The sequence below is a fragment of the Folsomia candida genome, unplaced genomic scaffold (assembly GCF_002217175.1).
Source record: "Folsomia candida strain VU population unplaced genomic scaffold, ASM221717v1 Fcan01_Sc004, whole genome shotgun sequence".
NCBI classification, from domain to species: domain Eukaryota; kingdom Metazoa; phylum Arthropoda; class Collembola; order Entomobryomorpha; family Isotomidae; genus Folsomia; species Folsomia candida.
In genome coordinates this window covers 4090091-4096551 of record NW_019091196.1, presented here as the reverse complement: position 1 = coordinate 4096551, position 6461 = coordinate 4090091, and the positions used below count along the sequence as shown (strand labels likewise).

At 35.2% G+C, this 6461-nt stretch overlaps 1 long non-coding RNA gene across 1 annotated transcript; it reads right to left on the bottom strand.

The window, feature by feature from the left end:
* Positions 1-3446: 3446 nt before the first annotated feature.
* Positions 3447-6211, bottom strand: LOC110849434. Its single transcript, XR_002547817.2, has 5 exons — positions 6017-6211; positions 4721-5084; positions 3921-4587; positions 3679-3800; positions 3447-3609 (listed from the first exon to the last, which is right to left on the bottom strand). It is a non-coding gene; the product is annotated as an uncharacterized LOC110849434 (long non-coding RNA).
* Between the last annotated feature and the right edge of the window lie 250 nt (positions 6212-6461).

Below are 6461 nucleotides of genomic sequence, written 5' to 3'. Positions count from 1 at the left end.
ATGCAGTTCAAGTGTCGAACATTGAAGTCGATTTGTAAAAACAACGATTTTGTTAATATAATACGATAAATGTAGATAAATAATCAACTTGTCATTAATTTGCATAAAACCGTGATTTAAATGGATAAACTTTTATGAAATGATTATGACGTGAAAAAATAGAGACAATTCACGCAGTCCTTGGTAACTTTATAAAATCCGTAAATTATGTAACCTTTTACATAATTTTATTCGTATTTCTGGGGAAAATTAGTTCACAATTTTTTTGTAAATTAGCTCAGATCAAAGGCGTCTCGTTTTTATTTTGTATCAATTAGTAAAATTATGCTACAAAACGTACGGATTTTGCAAAATTACCAAGGACGACGTGAATTGCATCGATGTAAATCTCGGCTTTATGAGTGAGAAATATACACCAAAATTATCGTAGTAAACCAAAATTTTCAAGGTTAACTGCTCGCTATTAATTGTAACAAAGAAAATTCATATGTATTCATACGTTTAGCCGGTTATGTAAGAAATATGGGTTAAATTTTGCACCCCCATCAAGTGAACGACAACTGGAGAAAGTATTAAAGTGCACCGGATGTGCTATGACTACACCCACTCGTCGTCTCCTAAATGCCCGGGTATTTTGTGCGGATGGTTTTTATACGACGCCCTCTCTCCCTGGGCTCGTAGTAGTAATAATAAACGTAAAAGTGGAGTAAAAGTAAAATAAAATAGAGACGAAACTGCTCCGCCGTTCAACTTTGTGCAGTTTTAAATCCCTTCAAATTGACACCACTTCACAAACAGGTCACAACATCAAATCAACCACTTACTTATTTCGCCTTCCACCTTTCCAGAGAAAGCTGGGGGAGGAAGAGAAGGTGAAGAATTTAACAAGTTATGGATGGGGAGTCGAATATATCAAAAATGGGTAAAAATTGGAAAACTTTTGCCTCTAAAAGGTAAAGAATGCGATTTGCGTATAAGGTTACTCCGTCAATCTGCCCCGATTCAATGTCCTTAAATGAAAATTTCTAAAATTGCATAAATTTCTAAGCGTTTGAGATTAATCCTACTTTTCATATTTTAATCGAAGTTAATTTTTGATGCTACAAAATTGTCGATTTTTAAAAAATAGCGAATTAAAAATGTCAAAGGAATTGGCAATTTTTTCAAATCCACAGTTTTATAAAAAAAATTCATTTTCCATAAAAGTATGAAAAGATACATTTATCTGAAAACTCACGAAATTGATGCAATTTTAGAAATGTTCATTTACAGACATTGAGCAGGGGTAGAGTGAGATTTAAAATTTATGATGCATGAAATCGTCATATCCAATAGCACCTTAATGCCGACTTTTCTGCCATACTTTGTCTTTGTTTAAAATAATTTAATCAAAATCAACTTGTCAATGAAGAATGGAGTTTCGTGAGAAAATTTAAAAACCAGACACGCCTGGAATTTAGTAGAAATTTCAATTTTTTTGGTCAGACAACTTTGTTTTTCTTCCCCGTCCTTTGTTCTTGTCAGTGGATTCTTTTAATTGGAGATTTATCGTCACTTTTATTACTTGCAAAGAGCCGAGGATGACATGACGACAAAGGCTTTCGCGAGAATAAATCATGTGCACTTTTCTCAATTTATTTCTCGTTACCCGTTCTTGTCTCAGTCAAGCATTCGTAAATTTCGTCGAGTAATCAGGGGGCCATGCGTAAAAGATGCAATCAAATTAAGGTCAGTTTTCGGCAGTATTGCGACCTCGGGGTTCAAATTTGTAAAATCTGGTAGATTTTTTACTACTTAAATTTTATTAGGGTTTTACATGCGTAAAATTTAATGCAATGTGTACGTCAAACCATGAGGCAATTCACGTAAGCCTTGGCAACTTTGTAAATCCCCCGTAAATTCTGTAGACGTACAAAAGTTTACAAAATTTTGGAAACATTTCGAAGGAAAACTAGTTCCCGAATTTTTGTAAACTTGCTCAGATCAAGGGCGTTCCTTTATTTCGTAAAAGTTTGTAAAATCATTTTGCAAAGTTACCAAGGACTGTGTGAATTGCCTCGTTGTGAATGTATCATTTTTTACAAAGTTATAAATTTTGATGATGAAGTTTGTAAAATTATTTTATCCGGAAATTTATAAAGATGATGCGAATTTATTTTTAATAAGAATAAATAAACCACCTCCTTCTTGGATGAATCTAACTTATTTAAATTAAATCATATTTTATCACAAATTAAATCCGACTTCTGAACGTGACAAAAACCTGGAAAATTTGTATTTTCTCAATTTTACCTTCTAACACGGAGGAAAGTCCAGGAAACCCCAGTAAAAAATAAGAATACACCGTAAGACGCACTAAAACTATATTTTTTTAGTAACACGCATTTTTTCCATAAAACCCTGCAAATTTCCACAAGCCCAAAATCCTACGTTTGGCCGTTTAGCGAAGAATCTAAGCGGCTAAGTTATTGCCAAAAAATCCACTCCATCCTTTACGAAGGGTCCTTTCCCACCCAAAAGAAAAGAACTTGGTGGTAGGCAAGTTGCCTCCGAAATGGCAAAAAGATGAGTTAAGACGGCTTTAATTGAAGTTTAATTGGTCGTGATGACTTGTGCTTCTTGAGGATGAAGAATAAGTCGTCGTGGTGGAGGAGACAATGACTTTTCTTTACTTTACAAAACCGTCCCGTCATTATTCACACTTCATTCCGTTTATTTTTATTTTTACGTTTATCCCTCCCTTTAACTGGCTCCCCATTAGTATTACTTTTATGGGGGATGAATGCCTGCCTGCGACACACACACACAGAGAAGACAACAACACTTTAAAATGTCGAGTTAAACTTAACTGCCCAGTTTCTCCGTCAAGTAGTTGTAATCATAATCGTAATGAGGGAGTAAAACTTAACTGATGATGAAGAAGTGGAAGTAAGACGAGAAGAGGAGGAAGATGCAGTTGCAACGTGGAAGTTGAGGTGGAAATTGAAATGGAAATTTTAGAAATTTATTTTTTGATTTTGGAAAGTTTTTATGATTTTATGGCACATTTTTTTCACGAATTTGGTTCTGTTCTGATGCAGTTGCAACATAGGAATTCTCACGTTAAGAGAAATTTGACGTGAGGATGACGGAAACGGAACTGAAACTTTTAGGAATTTTTTAGTTCTTACGATTTTCTGACACAATTTTTTAATTAAACAAACATGAATTTAGTTCCGTAATTTAGGGATTTTTCGGCTTTGAAAAGTTTCTAAGATTTTATGGCACAATTTTTTCATGAATTTTGGAGCATTATAAAGGACGGAGGAGGAAGATGCAGTTCAAATTCTCCTGTCACGATCGAGAAATTTAGGGTATTTTCAGGTTTTCGCGATTTTATGGCACAATTTTATTGTGAATTTGATTCCTGAGAAGAATTTGTATGAAACACACATTTACAAAAACAATTTTTAGGAAATTGTACGTCTCAAATGTCGAGAGATTTTTATTCAGAACTTTCTTAAACACAAGTCGCACAAAATTAGTCCAACCAGAATTTTGATAATTTTTTAGAGAATTAAAATCGTGGGACGAATTTCTTCCCAGGTTGGCCGATGGACCAGTACTGGACTGAAAATTGGGTGAAAAAAGAGAAAACAAAGCAAAGTTTTGGGGTTAAAAATGGGGACAAATTCTTACCTCTTTGGAGGTCGAAGTATTTTTATGGCCGCATTATTGTCGTGTATACCGATGATGATCACGGATGATCGAAGGACATCATGACCCCGCCATTGTTACCCTTTTGTTCCCCTTCCAAGTACCTGATGGGATTGTTGGGTTGTAAAAAAAGGAGAGAAACGTGCAAGGCTTTTGGTTAGTTAAAAATAGGTCAAATCTACACGGGCGATTGGTGACAATAATGTGATGATGAGATGACTGACCTATTTTTAAGACGAGAGAATAGTAAATTTCCGACAAAGATGATGTTTTCTAAAATATCTGCCCAGTTTTCCCATAGTTTTGTAACTTCAGTCTCTCCTAATGAGCTAAATCACGCAATTTTTACAAAGATTACAAAGCGAAATTAACCTGCATTTTTTAAAATTTGTTAGATCTGAGCGTCAATTAATGCAAAACTTGATAAATTCATATATGAAATAATTTTAGATCGCAGATCATTTACGCATTACGTAAAGTCCTGTAATATTATGAACAAATTTGCAAAACTCCATCCTAAACTGTAACGATAGTCTCACAAAGAGGCAGTTCACGCAGCCATAAGGAACTTTGTAAAATCCGTAAGTTTTGTAAAGTATTAAAAAATGCAAAGACGCCCTTTGATCTGAGCAAGTTTACAAAAATTTGGGAGCTAATTTTCCTTCGAAATATTGGTGAAATATTGTACAAGTTCGTAACTTTAAGAAATTTACGGATTTTACAATGTTACCAAGCCCTGTGTGAAATTCGTGCCACCACTACTCAGGTTTTCATCGAGTCGTGGATTTTTTTTACCTGAACTGGATTTTTATGGGAATAAGAGAACAAGAAAAAAAGGTCTTCATTACTTAAATACGCCGGGAAACTAACGGGACTGGACAGTTTTGGACACTGAAAATAAGACAACAATATTTCAGTAACGGCACTTTTGCCGTTTTTTTTTGAGATGTCAATCAAGGTGGCATTTCTTTTCTTTTTCTTTATTTAGAAGCAGCTTGAGAATGAGTGAGTTATTACTTCTCACCTAAATTGAGACCTTTTCCTCTCTTGACACAGTTTTTGAGACTCTCATTTCCAGCCGGAATGAAATGAAACGCATAAAATAAAATTCTATGACTGGATTTGATGTGAATTTCGTTACGCATTTTCAAAAGTGCTTCTTCTTGTTTTCTTCTTGTCGTCCTTTTATCTCTTCAGATTTCGAATGTGTAATGACAATGACTAAAATGGATGGAAACTGGTTTTATTGGAGTCATTAAAATTAGAGATGTCTCATCTGAAGGAGCACTCCTCCTGCCAAGTTAATGGGATTGATAGGATTTTTAACTGTGTGTGACATTGTTGCGAGTCTGGATTGGATTGGATTGGTAGTTAAGGTCGCCTCCTCCCTGTTAAAAAATCGGGTGGATAAGTTGTTTTCTTATTCGAGTGGGTTGCGATTTTATGGCATGAAACGCAATCATGAGAAGAAAATTGTAATTATTTTGTGTGACAAAGAAGAAAACAAAAGTTGGATGGTCGGTTTGTTGCGATTGTAATCTAATCTATTCACCGGTCTCTTAAGGAGTCAACTCACCTCTTTTTATGCGCTCTCTCGAGGAATAATTAATTGCAACCCGACCGAGCTTTTAATTGGGAAATAAATCCACTTATATTTTTTTACTCGGCATGATAAACAATGCTTGTGTAGCTGGGCGGGTATGAAATTACGGGGACATTAATCATGACATAATCTGTAATCTGAGACGGGATCGAATAAGTACCGTCTATTTTTGCAGATTTGGAAGTTGGCTGCTACGGCGTAGATTTTAGAGATTAGGTAGAAAAAGTTGAAGGTTTGTTTTGAAATTTACGTACGAAGAATAAAGTGTAAATTTGTAGATTTTAGGAATTGATTTCAGTTTTAGTTGTTCTACGAGATTTGTGTGCATATCTAGAATAATTTTGGAACGCATGTAAATCTCAGGGATTTCAGAAAAGTTGATAATTTCAGGGATTTCAGAAATGCATGCAGAATTTTGCATTTTTGAAAGTCGGGCCGATTTCAGAGATTGAAAATACTGTAAATTCCTAGATGGAGTAAATTCGATTGATAATTTCAGTTCTGATTTTTTCCCGAACTTTATAATAAATTTGGAAAGCATATAAATTTCAGAGATTTCAGAAAACTTGTCAATTTCAAGGTTTATTTTTCCCTTTGAGATTTATACAGAATTTTGTATCTTGTTTTTTCGGAAATCGTGTAGATTTCAGAAATTGAGATTTTCACCCAAACATTTCTTCACGCTTAATGATTTATTATGAAGAAATAGAAACCTACCGTCGATTCCAATCCAATCCTACACTTTTCGTCCTTGTTTCTACTCTTTTTTTTTACTAAATAATTGGTACTTTGCTTGTGCACAGGGTTTGGTTTTGTCTTTGTTACCAGTCGGCCATTGTTTTCCCCGCGGCGTTGTATAATAATATGTGATGATTGTTGTGGTAGTGGTGGTGGTTCTGGTTCTGGTGCCCATTGTTGAAGGAGGAAGGAGAAGAAATAAGGTAGAGAAGTAGGAAAGGGTTGATTACAGAGAGAGACCGGCCCTCCTCGGAATCTAAATGGCTCATAATGAGAGACTTTTCCACCGTCCTGGGGGCACTTGGAGGAATTCTACTTTTCCTTCTCGCAAGGGACCTTGCAGGATGGATGGATGTAATTTTTGTACAGGCGGGGTTACTAAGAATGGAAGTCTCCCAACGTATGCTCACAGATTTGGAGCAAA